The sequence below is a fragment of the Monodelphis domestica genome, chromosome 2, assembly GCF_027887165.1.
Source record: "Monodelphis domestica isolate mMonDom1 chromosome 2, mMonDom1.pri, whole genome shotgun sequence".
NCBI classification, from domain to species: domain Eukaryota; kingdom Metazoa; phylum Chordata; class Mammalia; order Didelphimorphia; family Didelphidae; genus Monodelphis; species Monodelphis domestica.
In genome coordinates, this window is record NC_077228.1 from 236,380,490 (window position 1) to 236,399,560 (window position 19,071).

The following is a 19,071-nucleotide window of genomic DNA, read 5'->3' on the forward strand; positions in this document are numbered from 1 at the left end:
AATTCTATGTACATTTCTTCAGAAGCACCATGACACAACATACATTCTTTCTTTCCTTAAAATGCCCAAAATGCCTCATTCTTTTTTTTTTTAAACCCTTACTTTCAGTTTTGGAGTCAATTCTGTGTATTGGCTCCAATGCAGAAGAATGTTAAGGGCTAGACAATGGGGGTTAAGTGACTTGCCCAGGGTCACACACCTGGGAAGTGTCTGAGACCAGATTTGAACCTAGGACCTCCTGTCTCTAGGCCTGACTCTCAATCCACTAAGCTATCCAGCTACACCTCCAAAATGCCTCATTCTTGATCGTTGGCACCTTACCTAATCATTCTGTTTCTTTCTCTTGGGTAACTGTTTAACCATTTCTACTCCTTCCCCATTTTGAGCCTTTATCAGCACAAGCTTTGTTATTTTCCTGATGTTCTTTAGATTCACCTTATTCAGTTTGTATAGTTAGCTTTTCCAGAAGATCACTGGTACTAACTTTTTTAGGCTGAAGTTTTCCTTGTTGTGAAAGTTGACCTTTTTCTTGACTTCCTCCCCTTGGTTTCAAATGCTGGACCTGAGTCATCAGAGTTGTGGTATTTCTTATAAGAGATGTTACTTTTTATAATGGCTTGTCCATTCTAGAGTACTTTGTCAAAGTAATGCTGATTTTCCTAATAAATATTGACGTTTTTCCACAAAGGTATTTTTTTTGTGTGGCAAATGTCCAGCTCAAGCTTCGCTTTTCTCTCTCTCTCTCTCTCTCTCTCTCTCTCTCTCTCTCTCTCTCTCTCTCTCTCTCTCTCTCTCTCTCTCTCTCTCTCTCTCTCTCTCTCCCTTCTTTCTCCCTCTCTGTCTTTCTCCCTTCCTCCATCTCCCCCCTCCCTCTCCCTCTTTCTCTCTCTCCCTCTCTGTCATATACCAGTTTGATATAATGTGCCATATATGGTAGAATCAGTAATATTGTCCATTTCCAAAGGATGTTAGCATTTTGGGGAGAAAGAAACTTTAAAATTTATCCTACAGGTGACATTGATATTAATATATTCATTATAACTTCTATTGTCGGAGTTGAGATACTTACAAATAAATACAAAATATCTGCAAAATAATGAAATGTAATCTTTTTTAAATTCAGTTTTATTTTTTAAAACACTGAATTCTCTCCCTCACATTTCCCCCTGCCCTACCTATTGAGAAAACAAGAAATACAAACCCCATTATAAAATAATATACTCTAGTATGATATTGTATAGATAATATGTCAGAGTATATTATATAGTATACTGTGTTATAAGTATAGTCAAGAAAAAAATTTCTGCATTTGCCATGTCCAAAAAAAAAAATAAAAAAGCTTCCATTGGCATTCTGAGTATATCATCTCTCTATTTGGAGGTAGATAACATATGCTTTATCATGAGGCCTTTGCAAATTTGGTTTGTTCTCTTGATTACAATGTTATTTCAAAAGAGAAAGGGGTATGTATTGAGGGAGAATCTGAGTCTTATAGGCAATGGCAACTGAGTTATGCATTGAAGGCAGCTAAGAATTTTATAAAATAAACATAGTAGAATCAGTTCCAAATATGGAGCACAACTTGTGTGGTTGTTGATGCAAGAGATGGAACGTTGTGTTCAGAGCTATTTTGACTAGAACAACATGTGTACAAGAGCTATATGAAATAAAACTGAAAAGGAAAGTGAGAGTTTGGTTATGGAGGGCTTTAAGTGGTTCTTTTGCCTTTGTTATTTGTCTACAAGTATTATACTGAGCCTAGACTTACTATACAATTCTCTTGTTTATTTTTTTTATTTTAAATTTACATATATTATTTTTAAACACCCTTAATTTTTTTTTTAATTTTCCAAGGTTTCTCTGCCCCTCCTGAACCTCTTTCACCTACTAGGTAGACAAGTAATATATCAGTTACACATGTGAAATCATGCAAAATACATTTCCACATTAGCCATAGAGAAAAGAACAGAAAAAATAAAGTGAGAAAATTATACTTCAGCTTGTAGTCTGTTCTTTCTCTGGAGGTAGATAGTATTTTTCATTATGAATCTGGAATTGTCTTGGATCATTGTAGTGATCAGAATAGCTAAATTTCTTTTTACAGTTGATCAAATATTGTTGTTACTCTGTACAATGATCTACTTCTGTTCACTTTACTTTGTCTCAATTCACATGGGTTTTTGTCCCATTTTTTTCTGAAAGCATCTGTTATTGTTTCTCATCATACAATAGTATTTTATCAATCATACCACAATTTAATCATGAAAGTTAATAGTGATTGCTTCAATTTCAAATTCTTTACCAACCCAAAAGGTTGGTATTTTGTCCATATAGGTTCTTTCCCTTTTTATTTGATCTCTTTTGAATATAGAACTAGTAATGGTGTTGCCAAGTCAAAGATAGTTTTATAGTCCTTTGGGCAAAGTTCCAAATTGTTCTCTGGAATGATTGAATCAGTTCATAATTCTACCAACAGTATATTGGTGTACCTATTTTCTCTCATCCTTTTGAGCATTTTCCATTTCTGATAGATGTAAGGTTCAGACTTGTATTAATTTTTTTAATCAATAGTGATTTAGAGCTTTTTTAAAAATATTACTTGTTCTAATCTAATAGGTAGATTTGATTTTTCCTTCAAAAACTACTTGTTTATATCCTTCTATTATTCCTCAATTGGAGAATGGATCTTATTGTTGTAAATTTGACTCAATCCCCTCTTTATTTGAGAAATGAGGGTTTTATCAGAGAAATTTGCTATAAAATGTTTTAATATTACTTCATTGTTCATGATACCTTTTAGCAAAATGTAGTTTCTCTGATTATTTCTTTTAGTTAGGTCTATTTTTGTTTTTACTTTGTCTGAGATAATCATTGCTAACTCTGCTTTTATTACTAAGGCTAAAGCATAATAGATTTGGCTCCAGTCCTTTTTTTTTTAACTCTTTGAATGTGTGTGTCTTTCTTTTTCACGTGTTTCTTGTAAGCAACATATTGTTGAATTCTAATTTCTAAGCCATTATGCTCTCTGCTTCAGATTTTTGGGTGAGCTTATCCTATTCACATTCATAATTATGATTACTAATTTGCATTTCTTCCATCCTACTTTTTTCTGTTTATCTCTCTATCGCTGTCTGTTTTTATCTCTCTTTTTCTCCTCTGACTCTATTCAAAAATCTGTTTTGCTTCTGACCATTGACTCTCTTAATTCAATTCATCTCCCCTTTAATCATCCTCTTTCCCTTTCTCTTATTTCATCCCCCTATTTTTCTGTTGGGAAAAAACTTTCCATACCCAAATATGTATGTGTATTATAGGTAGATATATCTATATTTTCTTCCATCTTTGAACCACATTAGATGAAAGTGTGATTAAAGTATTCTCTAACTCCACAACCTCATTTCCCCCTAACTATAAAAGCCTTTTTCCTTCTATGTCTCTTTTATTTGAGGTATTTTTTCCCAGTCTGGTTTTCCCTTCCCCATTCTCCTAGCAGAATCCTCTTTCTTACCCCTTTATTGTTATATTTATTATTTTGGATATCATCCTGTTGTAGTCAACTGTCTATAATGTCTATGCCCTCTGTCTATGTATTCTTCTTCTAACTGCCCCAATAATGACAAATTTTTTAGAGTTATTTATATTGTCTTCCCACATAGGAATGCTAACACTGAATATTCAATCCCATATGATTTCTCTTTTATGTTTACCTTTTTATATTTCTCTTGAGTCCTGTGTTTGAATATCAAATTTTTTATGCACCACTGGTTTTTTCATTAGAAATACTTTCATTAATGTCCATTTTTTCCTTTAAAGATTTTTACACATATTCCTGGGTAGGTTATTTTTTGTTACAATCCTAGTTCCTTTGCCTTCTTAAATATCATATTCCAAACCCTTCATTTCTTTAACATGGATGATGCAGGACTGTGCAATCCTGCCTATTAGTACATATCCCAATAGGATATGTCCTCCATAATATTAAAATTATTTCCTGCTTACTGTTTACAATATCTTCCCTTGGAAGCTCTAGAATTTGTTTAAAATATTCCTGGGAATTTTCATTTGGGGAAATTTTTCAGTATGTATTATTTCAATTTCTAATTGTTCTTCTACTCCTAAAATATGTCAATTTCCCTTGATAATACTTAGAAATGTGATGTCTAGGCCCTTTTGTGATCATTGCTGTCAGGTACTCTTTGTTCTATTTTTCAATACAGTTGTTTTTCTGAAGAGATTTTTCACAGTTTCTTCTAATTTTTTCTTTGGTTTTGTTTTTATTGTTTCTTGATGCCATGCAGTCATTAGCTTCCATTTGCTCAATTCTAATTTTAAATAATTATTTTCTTCAGTGAACTTTTCCCATTTGGGCAATTCTGCTTTTTAAGGTGTCATTTTCTTCAATATTTTTTCATGTGAGCCTCTTTTATCAAATTTATTATCTCTCTTTTCATAATTTTCTTGCTTTGCTCACATTTCTTTTCCTAATTTTTCTATACCATTTTACCTCTTTAAATCTTCTAGTAAATCTTGCTGGGCTTGTTCCACTTAGCATTTTTTTTAATTTGAGGCTTTGCTTATAGTTGTTTTTACATTGTTGTCTTCTGAGTATGTGTCCTGGTATTTCCTGCCACTGTGGTAGACTTCATGGTGAAGTTTTTGTTTTGTTTTGTTTGTTTGTTTTTTTGGTTCATAATTTGCTCATTTCCCCCCCAACCCATTTCTTGACTTTGAACTTTAGGTTATAGTTGGGAATCTGCTCACTCAGGAATGGGGAGGCCCTGTCCAAATCATTATGGTTTTGAATGTGCTACTGTTATCATGGCTAATTCTTGGTATCTATAAATTTTTGGTGCTTCCAAGTTGGTATTGTCTGGGGAGAGGTATGGGAATTGTTCACCTGGTCTATGCTCTGGTCTTTACTCAAAAGTGGTCCTATTCCACTGTAGCTGCAAGTGCTAGTGCTACTCTCTGCCATGGAACTATGACCAGGGCCCCTGATCTTTTGTAAGTGACCACAAGCACTTCTTGTCACCCTGGAACCATGACCAGAATTGTGCATAGGCAGTAGAGTTTCCAGTCAATGCTAGCTGTGTCTCATGCTACCAAACAGTCTCCTCTAATTTCTTTTTGACTAATTGCTCAACTCCATTGCCATCTCTGGCTGAATGCTCTGGAAGCTGCTGCTGTTTCTGCCATGGCCACCTGTGCGGTTCACTGCTGCTTCTGGCCAAAAAGTGCTCGAGGCTGACCCCCTTCCCCCACCATGGTGACACAGACCTCTCTTGTTGATCTCCCAATTGTCTTAGGCAGGAAAAATGTCTCACCTTGATCTTTTGTTGTCTGTGCTGCTCCAAAATTCAATGTCAGGTGTTATTTTAAGTTGTTTGGGGGAGAATATTGGGAGAATCTGACCTGAATTGCTGCCTCTACTCTACCATATTGTCTCTGTTCTTGGTACTAGTGGTTTTTTATTATTCCTGCCTTTACTTATAATCTAATGAAACCCATTTGTGTTCTGAATATTTGGTATATCCAAGTCTATTCTTTTGATGAATAATGAAAAGTAAGTGTTCTTCTTCAAACTGCCTTTTCTCAATATCCTTTAGCATTGTGGTGCTTGAAAAAGGACACTGGCTTTAGAGTGAGAGGGCCCAAGTTTGAATCTCACCTTAGTTCCTTACTACTTATGTGGACTTGGGCAGATTACTTAATTGCTGTGACCTCATTTTCCTCACCTATAAAATGAGGTGGTAGATTTTTTCCACCTTTAAGTACATTAAGGATCAATATTTAAGTCAAGATTGTTTTGTTTTTTTAATTTTCATTTAAAGAAAGTCATCTTGAATGAATGCATCAACCAAGAAATGTTTATTCAGTGTTCATTATTCATCAACTAGTGAAATAAGCCATGGAGATACAAGGAAAAAGCAAAATTCATTCCTGCCTTCAAGGAGCTTACATTACAATGTAAAAGCAACATGTGCATGAAAAAAAAATAGAGATAAGATACATTTAGAGTATATGGATGGTAGCCTTAAAGAGGACAGCACTAGCAGTTGAGGACCTTGGAAAGACTTGTTCTTGAATGTAGAATATGACCTGAATTGAACTAAAAGGCAAAGATAAAGGTAGTGATAAGGGGACTGTAGGATGTGTGGAGAAAAAATAATTTTTGAAAATATAGGAAGAGCCAAGTTGTGAGGAGATTTAAATACCAAAGAGGACTTTACAATTTTTTCTGAAAGTGACAGGAAACTACTTAAATTTATTGAGTGGAAATGGGTGACATGGTCAGACTAGTGCTTTAGGAAAATCCTTGGCATCTAGATGAATGATAGACAAGAATGGGGGACGGTAGAAGCAAAGTCCAATGAGAAGACTATTGCAGTCATTCAAGTGAAAGGTAATTAGGTATGATGTGGCAAAGGATTAAGAAGAAAGATGGAGTTGTATACTATAGATGCAATGAACATAGAAATGTCAAGATTTGGTACCTGATTGACTATTAGGATTTATTGAGAGTAAGGTGTTAAAGATAATGCCAAGATTTAGGGTTATGGGTGATTGTTAGGATAGTGGTTGAAAGAGTGGTCTGTTTGAAGGAGAAAATTAATGAGTCCCACTTTGGTGATGTTGAGATTAAGATCCTATAGATCATTGAGTTCAAAAAGTACAATTTACGTTTGATATTATAAAATTTGAGCTCAGGAGAGATACTGGGTCTGGCTAAATAATATGGATTTGAGAATTATTTGCATCATGATAATATAACCTTGGGATCTGATGAACTTGTTAAGTAAAAAAACATATAGAGAAAGTAAAATGTAATCCAGGAAAAGCTTTGCAAGCCATCTAGATAATGGATAGAATATGGATGAAGAGCAAGCAAAGCCAGACAAGTTGAAGAATTAAGAGAGAACAGTGTTATGAAAACCCAAAGATGAGAGAATATAGAAGAGGAGAAGGTGTTCAACAGTGTCAAATGTTGTGGAAGGCAAGAAGGATAAGGTCTGAGAAAAATTCATCATGTTTAGCCATTAGGAGATCATGGCTAATTTTTGAGAGATTAATTTCAATTGAATGGTGAGTTCAGAGGAGCCAGATTGTGGAGAAACTTAGAGGAAAGTAAGAGGAGAAGAAGTCAAAGTGCACATTATAAATTAATATAGCAGCCTTTCATTATTAAGAGTCTAAAAGAAACAAAGATATTGAACACTGAAATTAGGTAATTATGGGTGATGGCAGTATATATTTCCCAGGCTTATTGTTGCCTGAAAAACAAAGTGCAGAGTCAGTGACCTATTTCCATAATTTTGCAAGAAATACATTTGGTAATCAACTCTGAGATGGAAAAACATCCAGATCCATTGGGATCTTGAATTCTATCTTACCCAACAAGGGTAGGGAGAAGGGAAAACCAAGGGGGGGAAAGGAAGGGAACACAAAAAGGGAGGGATGAAGAGAGGGGAGGGGGAGGGAATGTAAAAGGGAGGGGCTAGAATGGGAAATATATCAAGGGAGGGGACAAAGGGGACTGATTTAAAATAAATCACTGGATTAAAAGGTTAGAGCTAAAGAAGAAAGGTTAGAATTAGGGAAGGATATCAAAATGCCAGGGAATCCACAAGTGACAATCATAACTTTGAATGTGAATGGGATGAACTCACCCATAAAACGCAGACAAATAGCAGATTGGATTAGAACACAAAACCCTACCATATGTTGTCTTCAAGAAACACACATGAGGCGGGTAGACACCCACAAGGTCAGAATTAAAGGATGGAGTAAGACCTGATAGAAAGAAGGCAGGAGTTGCAATCATGATATCTGATAAAGCCAAAGCAAAAACAGACCTGATTAAAAGGGATGGGGAAGGTAATTATATTTTGTTAAAAGGGACTTTAGATAATGAGGAAATATCACTAATCAACATGTATGCACCAAATAATATAGCACCAAAATGTCTAATGGAGAAACTAGGAGAATTGAAGGAAGAAATAGATAGCAAAACCATATTAGTGGGAGATTTGAGCCAACCATTATCAAATTTAGATAAATCAAATAAAAAAATAAATGAGAAAGAAGTAAAAGAAGTGAATGAAATCTTAGAAAAATTAGAGTTAATAGACATATGGAAAAAAATAAATAGGGACTAAAAGGAATACACCTTCTTCTCAGCACCACATGGCATATTCACAAAGATTGACCATACACTAGGTCACAGAAAGATGGCATACAAATGCAGAAAAGCACAAATAATAAATGCAGCCTTTTCAGATCACAAGGCAATAAAAATAATGATTAGTAATGGTAGGTGGAAAACCAAATCAAAAATTAATTGGAAATTAAACAATATGATACTCCAAAATCATTTAGTTAGAGAAGAAATCACAGAAACAATTAATAATTTCATCAAGGAAAATGACAACAGCAAGACATCCTTTCAAACCTTTTGGGATGCAGCCAAAGCAGTAATCAGAGGTAAATTCATATCCCTTAGTGCATATATTAACAAACTAGGGAGAGCAGAAATCAATCAATTGGAAATGCAAATCAAAAAACTTGAGAACGAACAAATTAAAAACCCCCAGCAGAAAACCAAACTAGAAATCCTAAAAATTAAGGGAGAAATAAATAAAATAGAAACTGATAGAACTATTGATTTAATAAATAAGACTAGAAGCTGGTACTTTGAAAAAACAAACAAAATAGACAAAGTACTGGTCAATCTAATTAAAAAAAAAGGAAAGAAGAAAAGCAAATTAACAACACCAAAGATGAAAAGGGGGACATCACCTCCAATGAAGAGAAATCAAGGCAATCATTAAAAATTAGTTTGCCCAATTATATGGCAATAAATACAGCAATCTAGGCGATATGGATGAATATATACAAAAATACAAACTGCCTAGACTAACAGAAGAAGAAATAGAATTCTTAAATAATCCCATATCAGAAAATGAAATCCAACAGGCCATCAAAGAACTCCCTAAGAAAAAATCCCCAGTGCCTGATGAATTCACAAGTGAATTCTATCAAACATTCAAAGAACAGTTAATCCCAATACTATACAAACTATTTGACATAATAAGCAAAGAGGGAGTTCTACCAAACTCATTTTATGACATAAACGTGGTACTGATAACAAAACCAGGCAGGTCAAAAACAGAGAAAGAAAATAGAGACCAATATCCCTAATGAATATAGAGGCAAAAATCTTAAATAGGACACTAGCAAAAAGACTCCAGCAAGTGATCAGAAGGGTCATCCACCATGATCAAGTAGAATTTATACCAGGGATACAGGGCTGGTTCATTATTAGGAAAACCACCCATATAATTGACCATATCAACAAGCAAACCAACAAAAATCACATGATTATTTCAATAGATGCAGAAAAAGCCTTTGATAAAATACAACATCTATTCCTATTGAAAACACAAGAAAGCATAGGAATAGGAGGGTCGTTCCTAAAAATAGTAAACAGTATATATCTAAAACCATCAGCTAATATCATCTGCAATGGGGATAAACTAGATGCATTCCCAATAAGATCAGGAGTGAAACAAGGATGCCCATTATCACCTCTACTATTTGACATTGTACTAGAAACACTAGCAGTAGCAATTAGAGAAGAAAAAGAAATTGAAGGCATCAAAATAGGCAAGGAGGAGACTAAGCTATCGCTCTTTGCAGATGATGTGATGGTCTACTTATAGAATCCTAGAGATTCAACCAAAAAGCTAATGGAAATAATCAACAACTTTAGCAAAGTTGCAGGATACAAAATAAACCCGCATAAGTCATCAGCATTTCTATACATCTCCAACATAGTTCAGCAGCAAAAACTAGAAAGAGAAATCCCATTCAAAATCACCTTAGACAAAATAAAATACCTAGGAATCTATCTCCTGAGACAAACACAGGAACTATATGAACACAACTACAAAACACTCTCCACCCCACTAAAACTAGACTTGAGCAATTGGAAAAACATTAACTGCTCATGGGTTGGACAAGCCAATATAGTAAAAATTACCATCCTGCCCAAACTTATCTATCTATTTAGTGCCATACCCATGGAACTCCCCAAAAATTTCTTTACTGATTTAGATAAAACCATAACAAAGTTCATTTGGAAGAACAAAGGATCAAGGATATCCAGGGAAATAATGAAAAAAAAAACACAAATGATGGGGGCCTTGCAGTCCCAGACCTCAAACTATATTACAAAGCAGCAGTCATCAAAACAATTTGGTACTGGCTAAGAGACAGAAAGGAGGATCAGTGGAATAGACTGGGGGCAAGCGACCTCAGCAAGACACTATATGATAAACCCAAAGATCCCAGCTTTTGGGACAAAAATCCACTATTCGATAAAAACTGCTGGGAAAATTGGGAAAAATGGGAGAGATTAGGAACTGATCAACACCTCACACCCTACACCAAGATAAATTCAAAATGGGTGAATGACTTAAACATAAAGAAGGAAACCATAAGTAAATTGGGTAAACACAGAATAGTATACATGTCAGACCTTTGGGAGGGGAAAGACTTTAAAACCAAGCAAGACATAGAAAGAATCACAAAATGCAAAATAAATAATTTCAACTACATTAAATTAAAAAGCTTTTGTACAAACAAAACCAATGTAACTAAAATCAGAAGTGAAGGAACAAATTGGGAAAAAATCTTCATAGAAACCTCTGACAAAGGTTTAATTACTCAAATCTATAATGAGCTAAATCAATTGTACAAAAAATCAAGCCATTCTCCAGTTGATAAATGGGCAAGGGACATGGATAGGCAGTTCTCAGATAAAGGAATCAAAACTATTAATAAGCACATGAAGAAGTGTTCTAAATCACTTATAATCAGAGAGAGGCAAATCAAAACAACTCTGAGGTATCACCTCACACCAAGCAGATTGGCCATGACAGCAGAGGAAAGCAGTGAATGATGGAGGGGATGTGGCAAATTAGGGACATTAACTCATTGCTGGTGGAGTTGTGAACTGATCCAACTATTCTGGAGGGCAATTTGGAACTATGCTCAAAGGGCAATAAAAGAATGTCTACCCTTTGATCCAGCCATAGCACTGCTGGGTTTGTACCCCAAAGAGATTATAAGGAAAAAGACTTGTGCAAGAATATTCATAGCTGCACTCTTTGTGGCGCCAAAAATTGGAAAACAAGGGGATGCCCTTCAATTGGGGAATGGCTGAACAAATTGTGGTATATGTTGGTGATGGAATACTATTGTACTAAAAGGAATAATAAAGTGGAGGAATTCCATGGAGACTGGAATGACCTCCAGGAAGTGATGCAGAGTGAAAGGAGCAGAACCAGGAGAACATTGTACACAGAGACTGATACACTGTGGTATGATCGAACGTAATGGACTTCTCCATTAGTGGCGGTGTAATGTCCCTGAACAATCTGTAGGGATCCAGGAGAAAAATACTATCCATAAGCAGAGGACAAACTGTGGGAGTAGAAACACCGAGGAAAAGTAACTGCCTGACTACAGCTGTTGAGGGGACATGTCAGAGGAGAGACTCTAAACGAATACTCTAATGCAAATACTAACAACATGGCAATGGGTTCGAATCAAGAACACATGTGATACCCAGTGGAATCATGCGTCGGCTATGTGGGGGGGGGGGAGAAAATGATCTTTATCTCTAATGAATGATGCTTGGAAATGATCAAATAAAATATTATTTAAAAAAAGAAATACATTTGGTATAGAATTAAATAATTATTGGCTATTAATATGAAAACCATGTGATTAGATTTAGGAGTAATCCTTGAACTTGAAAGCAAAACAAAACAAAGCAATTGTTTCGTGCATAGCTCTAATGCCAGTAATCTCTTGGGTTCAGTTTTGGGATGAAATGAGACACCCACACACATCCTTGAACATTTGACAAGAGAAGTTTTATTTAGCCCCAACATACCAAAGATATTTAATAAGAATACAATGATATTCATCTTTGGTTTGGGCAAACTTAATTTCCCTATTCTGCTAAGGAAATGGGTCTGATGAGTAGAAGAACAGTATATATGGTGACTTAGGCATCCACAAAGCCTAAAAAGCCAAAACTCTGTGTGCCTCTGACTTTTTAGATCCCTACGTAATTAGGAAGCTGATTCAGAGAAACCAAGACAAATCAGATCTTCTGGAAGCTTTGTCTTCTATTTTACTTACTTATTTTAAATATATATTTTATTTTTTCCCATTTACATAAATGATTGAAACTTTTTTTTTAATATAAAGCTTCCTCATGTTGTGGGTAGGAGGAAAAAATTGTCAGGGTCCTATGGCACTCATATAATTGAGGCAAGTTTTTTACACCACTAAGCTGCCATTATGGGGTAGACTGTCTATAGGAATTTTCACAGGGAAGATTTGAGTTATTCTGGGAAGGGAAGATTCTCTCTTTCCTAAGTAATTTTAGGCATAAAATGGATCATTTAGTATTCCTGAAACATACAATAATTTCTACTTCTTTTTACTTTATTGTAAAATCTACACATAAAGAAACAAAGCATGATTAGTGATAGCAAAACTTCATCATTAGAAGGATGAAATGATTTAACTTCAAAAAACATTTTAAAAAATCACATGAACAACACTAACAAAGTACCAAAAATCACACACACATTTTAAGAGAAAAATTTATCCTCAAATTGTCTCCTTTATCTTCCCCCTCTTCTTTTTCTGTTAAAATGAAGCAAGCCAATTTCTAATAATAAATAAAAATGATGGAACCATGTCATTTTGTACATACCATGTAATCTGAAAGTTTTGAGTTCAATGTGAAGTTGGTTTTTCAATGAGCCTAGTGATACATTGGTTTTAGATACGTTATAAACAAAATGTGTGTGTATATGTGCCTATATGTGACCCAGATAAATAGAGGAGCATCTCATGCAAATGCAAATATATTGTCTTTTAGGTTTGAGCCAATTAGATGCTAATATGTTTTTGCTCTTTTATCTAGACTTGACCTAAACTTAAGTTCTTCGGTTCCTACATTGAGAAGTTTATGACTGTCTTTATTGTTTGGGAACAAAGGGAAGAGAAATGTATACAATGAGAGAAGCTTAAAAAAAAGACTTATGACACTCAGTAGATTTCAATTTCCTGTAATTTTTAAGAATTGAATTTGTGTTTGTTTGTTTGTTTGTTTGTTTTTTGGTTGTACAGTCAAGTTACAATGGTAGAAGCTAACCCAGAACATTTTTCATGTATAGCCTTCTGCTTTGTCTATAGGTCGTTTGGTTTCAGTGACTAAATGAAGAATATACAGTAAAAGAAAAATCCTGAAATTCCAAGTGGCTGGAGACAGGACTAAGTTGAGTTGTTTTATCTTGCTCACTTAACAGGTGAATCTTCAAAGCAAATAATGCAGTCGGGTGGGTGTGTTGCTTAACCAACCTCATTACTATTGTGCATTTATCAGCTTGGAGGAAGATAATACCTTTCAGGAAGATAATACCTTTCAAGTTTGACCCAATTTTGGTTTTTGTTGTCATAACCATAGAAAATTGACCTTTAGAGACCCTCAGCAGTGTGCCTGAATGGGAAGTGATTTATAGCAAATGTGCTGTACAGAATACTTAATGCACTTGGACTGAGAAATAGACTGTAACAATTGTCCTGGTAGCCATAATCTCCTTTTAACATCATGCTTCCCAATGACTTCCTATTTGCAAAATATTTTTTAATTGGTTTGCTTGAAATAAATCACTCTGCATGGTAACTTTCCCAACCATGGAGAAAACCATACACAACTTCCAACTTTGGTAATTCCTTTTCCTATTTTGTAGTCCATGATGTCACTTCTTCCTGATTCTCAGTCGTCTGCTTTAAGGCAAAAAAAATTCGAGAATTATGTGATAATACTTTAAAAGTCTTTCTGATTTTTGATATATCTATATATTTTGTCCTTAGTGGTAGTAATGAGGAGATCTGATTCTGATAGGAATCTATATTGATCTCATCCCTTTCCTTTTCCCATTCATGTAATATTTTATACTCCTAGAAATATAATTAGGACCTCATAGTGCTGACAAGATGCTCCATTTTCTTTGCAGAGGACATGCTGCTACCTTTTTGCATTTAACCTTTGCCTCCAAGTCGCATTTTCCACTTACTTATATATTATATTATGTTCCTTTTAGTCCATCCTAGCACTCCTGGGCCACTGCCCTCCATCCCTTGTGGGGACCATGCTTGAGGTGACATTTCCTTGTGCTCAGCCTCTCTCCCCATCCACCTAAGTTAGAGGATTAAATTATTTTAGGGAAAAACTGCACCCTACTCTATAAGAGACATACTTGAACTGTCTTCTAGTTAAACTCTATCGCCCCTCCTTTCTTTTAAAAATTTTTGTTTTAATTTTCAGTCAGAAATTCTCTCCCTTTATGTTCCCCTTTTAGAAAGCAATAAATATGATAACCATTATAATATGAAATTATGGAAAACATTTCCACATTAATCATGTTTTTTAAAAAAGAAAAAAATAAAGGAAAGAAATCTGCTTCACTCTGTACTCTGTCCATCAGTTCTCTAACTGGAGGTGGATATTATTTTATATCATGAGCCCTTTAGAGTTGTGGCAGGTCATTGTATTGATCAGAATTACTAAAAGATAATATTGCTCTTACTGTGTAGAATATTCTCTTAGTTTTGCTCTTTTCTCTCTGCATCAGTTCATATGTTTACCCAGCTTTTTCTGAAATCATTCCCTTCTTCATTTCTTATATCACAATAGTATTCCATCACATTCATAATTTATAACTTATTCAGATATATCCCAATTGATGGCTATCCCTTCAGTTTCATAATTCTTTGCCGTCACAGAATGAACTGCTATAAACTTTTTTGTACTCATGCATCCTTTTCCTTTTTCTTTGATCTCCTTCAGATATAAACCTAATGGCCACATTGCTATATCAAAGTGTATGGACAGTTTTACATAGTCATTTGGGAATAGTTCCAAGTTGTTTTCCAGAATGACTAGACAAGTTTACAGCTCCACTAATAGTACTTTAATATTTCCTAATATCCCCTCTATTATGTGTCATTTAAAATTTTTGTCATCTTAGTCAATATGATAGATGGGAGGTAGTACTTAAGAGCTATTTTATTTGCATTTCTGTAATTATTAGTGATTTTAATCATTTTTTTCCACATGAGAATGATAAATTTGATTTCTTCCTCAGAAAACTGCCTGTTAATATCCTTTGATTATCATTTGGGAACTGTCTCCTGTTTTTATTTTTGTCTTAGTTTTTATATGTTTGAGAAATGAGATCTTTATCAGAGAAACTTGCTTCAAAATACAATTTCCCCCATTTTCCTGTTTTTCTTCAAATTTTGGTTTTGCTTGTTCAAAAGTGTTTAAATATTATGTAGTCATAATTAGCCATTTTACCTCTATTAACCTTTCTATTTCATTTTTTGTTGATGAATTCTTCCCCTGCCCTGCTTTCTCTCCAGTAAAACCAATTTTGGTTATTACCCACACTGAAGTATATATGCACAACAATTTTACATATGCTTAAGCTACAAGGTAAGCTTGTTGGAGACCAAAGTTTCCATCCTTAAGAAGAGAGTATATGGAACTGGAGTACAGTAGACCATAAGTGAAAATTTCTGGACAAATATCTGATTTGACTTGATTTATTCTCTTGGAGTCAAGTTTGGGAAACCCCAGTGACCATATAGACATCTGCCTTGGCACTTAAAGAAGAAGCAATTATTTTCCAAATAGGGGAGATAGCATTAGCTCAGCCCTACCCATATTATCTTCGTCTAATATCTTCATGATGGCAACACACTGAACATAACTGAGTCCTGTAATTCTTGACTAAATTGCCCTTCCTTGAAACTTTGAACAGGTTTAATCAGCTTATCTGTGGGTTCCCATCCAAAACAAGACCAAGGTCTTGTGATGGTGAGTTGCAACACTTTTGTTTGGTGGTCTTATCAACTTCTATGCATTTGATCATAATTTCTATGCTGATTGCTCCCAGATCTGTATGTCCTGCACATTATCTATTTTCTGAGCTCTATTTTTTCTCTTTATTCTATTATTTATCTTTACTCATTCATCTATTAAACATTTAAATTGGATGTCCCAGAACTTCAAATTCAACCTATATCTAACAAATTAATTACTTTCCCCTAAAATCTATCCATCTAAAAATTCCCTGTTACTGTGAGGACTCCATCATACCTCCAGGCACTGGTGTTCACAAGTTCTTCTCTCTCAGAATATATGTACAATTCATTCTGAAATCTTGCTGTTTTCTGCCTTTAAATCCCTCTGTATCCATTCCCTTCTCTGTACTCACACAGCTGCTGGACATAGTGTAGGGCATCATCATCATTTGCTTGGAGTATTTCATTAGCCTCCTAATGGTCTCCCTACTTCAAATCTCTCCTTACCCAGATCTTCCTCACACAGCTGCCAAGTGATTTTCCTAAAGTTCAGGTCTCACCATTATCACTATCCTGCTCAGCAAACCCCAACTTCCCCTTATCTCTAAACCCTAATATAAACTTCTCTCTTTAGAAGTCAAAGATTTCTTCAACATGTCCCTAATTTACCTTTCCATTTTTATTACTCATTTTCCCCCTTCCTGCAATTGACAATGCAAAATGTTGTTCATATATTCTACTCTACTTTCCACAGTGGCTGTCCCTCAAGCTTAGAATTTATTTTGCATTTTTATATTTTTTTTGTCTCTTTCTAAAAATTCTTGGTTTCCTTTATGACGGAATTCAAGTACTACTTAAAAACAAAACAAAACAAAAAAAAAAACAAATCTTATCTTCCGTCTTGGAGTCAATACTGTGTATTGGTTCCAAGGCAGAAGAGTGGTAAGGGCTAGGCAATGGGCATCATAAAGCCATTAATGGAGAAGTACATTACGTTCAGTTGAACCACAGTGTATCAGCCACTGTGTACAATGTTCTCCTGATTCTGCTCCTTTCACTCTGCATCACGTCCTGGAGATTGTTCCTGTCGCAATGGAATTCCTCCACTTTATTATTCCTTTTTGCACAATAGTATTCCATCACCAAGACATACCATAGTTTGTTCAGCCATTCCCCAATTGAAGGGCATTCCCTCATGTTCCAATTTTTTGCCACCACAAAGAGCGCAGCTATGAATATTCTTGCACAAGTCTTTTTCCTTATTATCTCTTTGGGGTACAAACCCAGCAGTGCTATGGCTGGATCAAAGGGCAGACAGTCTTTTTTTTTTTAAATAATATCTTATTTGATCATTTCCAAGCATTATTCATTAAAGACAAAGATCATTTTCTTTTCCTGTCCCCCCACCCCCCATAGCTGACGCATGATTCCACTGGGTATCACATGTGTTCTTGATTCGAACCCATTGTCATGTTGTTAGTATGGCATGTCCCCTCTGTCATGTCCCCTCAACTGCTGTAGTAGGGCAGTTGCTTTTCCTTGGTGTTTTTACTCCCACAGTTTGTCCTCTGCTTATGAATAGTGTTTTTTCTCCTAGATCCCTGCAGATTGTTCAGGGACATTACACAGCCACTAATGGAGAAGTCCATTACATTCGATTGTACCACAGTGTATCAGTCTCTGTGTACAATGTTCTCCTGGTTCTGCTCCTTTCACTCTGCATCACTTCCTGGAGGTCATTCCAGTCTCCATGGAATTCCTCCACTTTATTATTCCTTTTTGCACAATAGTATTCCATCACCAACATATACCACAATTTGTTCAGCCATTCCCCAATTGATAGGCATCCCCTCGTTTTCCAATTTTTGGCCACCACAAAGAGTGCAGCTATGAATATTCTTGTACAAGTCTTTTTCTCCATTATCTCTTTGGGGTACAGACCCAGCAGTGCTATAGCTGGATCAAAGGGTAGACATTCTTTTATTGTCCTTTGGGCATAGTTCCAAATTGCCCCCCAGAATGGTTGGATCAATTCACAACTCCACCAGCAATGAATTAGTGTTCCGACTTTGCCACATCCCCTCCAGCATTCCTTACTTTCCTTTGCTGTCATGTTAGCCAATCTGCTAGGTGTGAGGTGATACCTCAGAGTCGTTTTGATTTAAATCTCTCTCATTATAAGAGATTTAGAACATTTTTTCATGTGCTTATTAATAGTTTTGATTTCTTTAACTGAAAACTGCCTATTCATGTCCCTTGCCCATTTATCAATTGGAGAATGGCTAACTTTTTTGTACAACTGGTTTAACTCTTTATAAATTTGAGTAATTAGACCTTTGTCAGAGGTTTTTGTTATGAAGTTTCCCAATTTGTTGCTTCCCTTCTAATTTTAGTTACATTGGTTTTGTTTGTACAAAAACTTTTTAATTTGATGTAGTCAAAATTATTTATTTTATATTTTGTGACTCTTTCTAAGTCTTGTTTGGTTTTAAAATCTTTTCCTTCCCAAAGGTCTGACATGTATATTATTCTGTGTTCACCTAATTTACTTATAGTTTCATTCTTTATGTTCAGGTCATTCATCCATTCTGAGTTTATCTTGGTGTAGGTTGTGAGGTGTTGATCCAAAAGTAATCTCTCCCACACTGTCTTCCAATTTTCCCAACAGTTTTTATCAAATAGTGGATTTTTGTCCCAAAAGCTGGGGTCTTTCAGTTTGTCATAGACTGTCTTGCTGAGATCATTTATGCCAAGTCTATTCTACTGATCCGCCTTTCTGTCTCTTAGCCAGTACCAAATTGTTTTGATGCCACTGCTTTGTAATATAGTTTGAGATCTGGGACTGCAAGGCCACCTTCCTTTGTATTTTTTTTTTCATTATTTCCCTGGATATCCTTGATCCTTCGTTCTTCCAAATGAACTTTGTTATGGTTTTCTCTAATTCATTAAAAAAGTTTTTTGGAAGTTCAATGGGTATGGTACTAAATAGATAGATAAGTTTGGATAGGATGGTCATTTTTATTATGTTAGCTCGTCCCACTCATGAGCAATCAATGTTTTTCCAATTGTTTAGATGTAGTTTTAATTGTGTGGAGAGTGTTTTGTAGTTGTGTTCAT

At 35.1% G+C, this 19,071-nt stretch overlaps 1 protein-coding gene across 8 annotated transcripts in view; it reads left to right on the forward strand.

Annotated features, from left to right (window-relative positions):
* RBFOX3 (RNA binding fox-1 homolog 3) overlaps positions 1-19,071 on the forward strand; it is a 1,135,878-nt gene that overhangs the window by 231,864 nt on the left and 884,943 nt on the right. The window contains exon 1 of one of the 8 annotated variants that reach the window (XM_056814223.1): positions 13,271-13,391. The exons of the other annotated variants lie outside the window; for them this stretch is intronic. The gene's annotated coding sequence lies outside the window, so the exon portion shown is untranslated. Of the gene's footprint in view, positions 1-13,270; positions 13,392-19,071 lie in introns of those variants that run through there. 8 annotated transcript variants of the gene reach the window in all.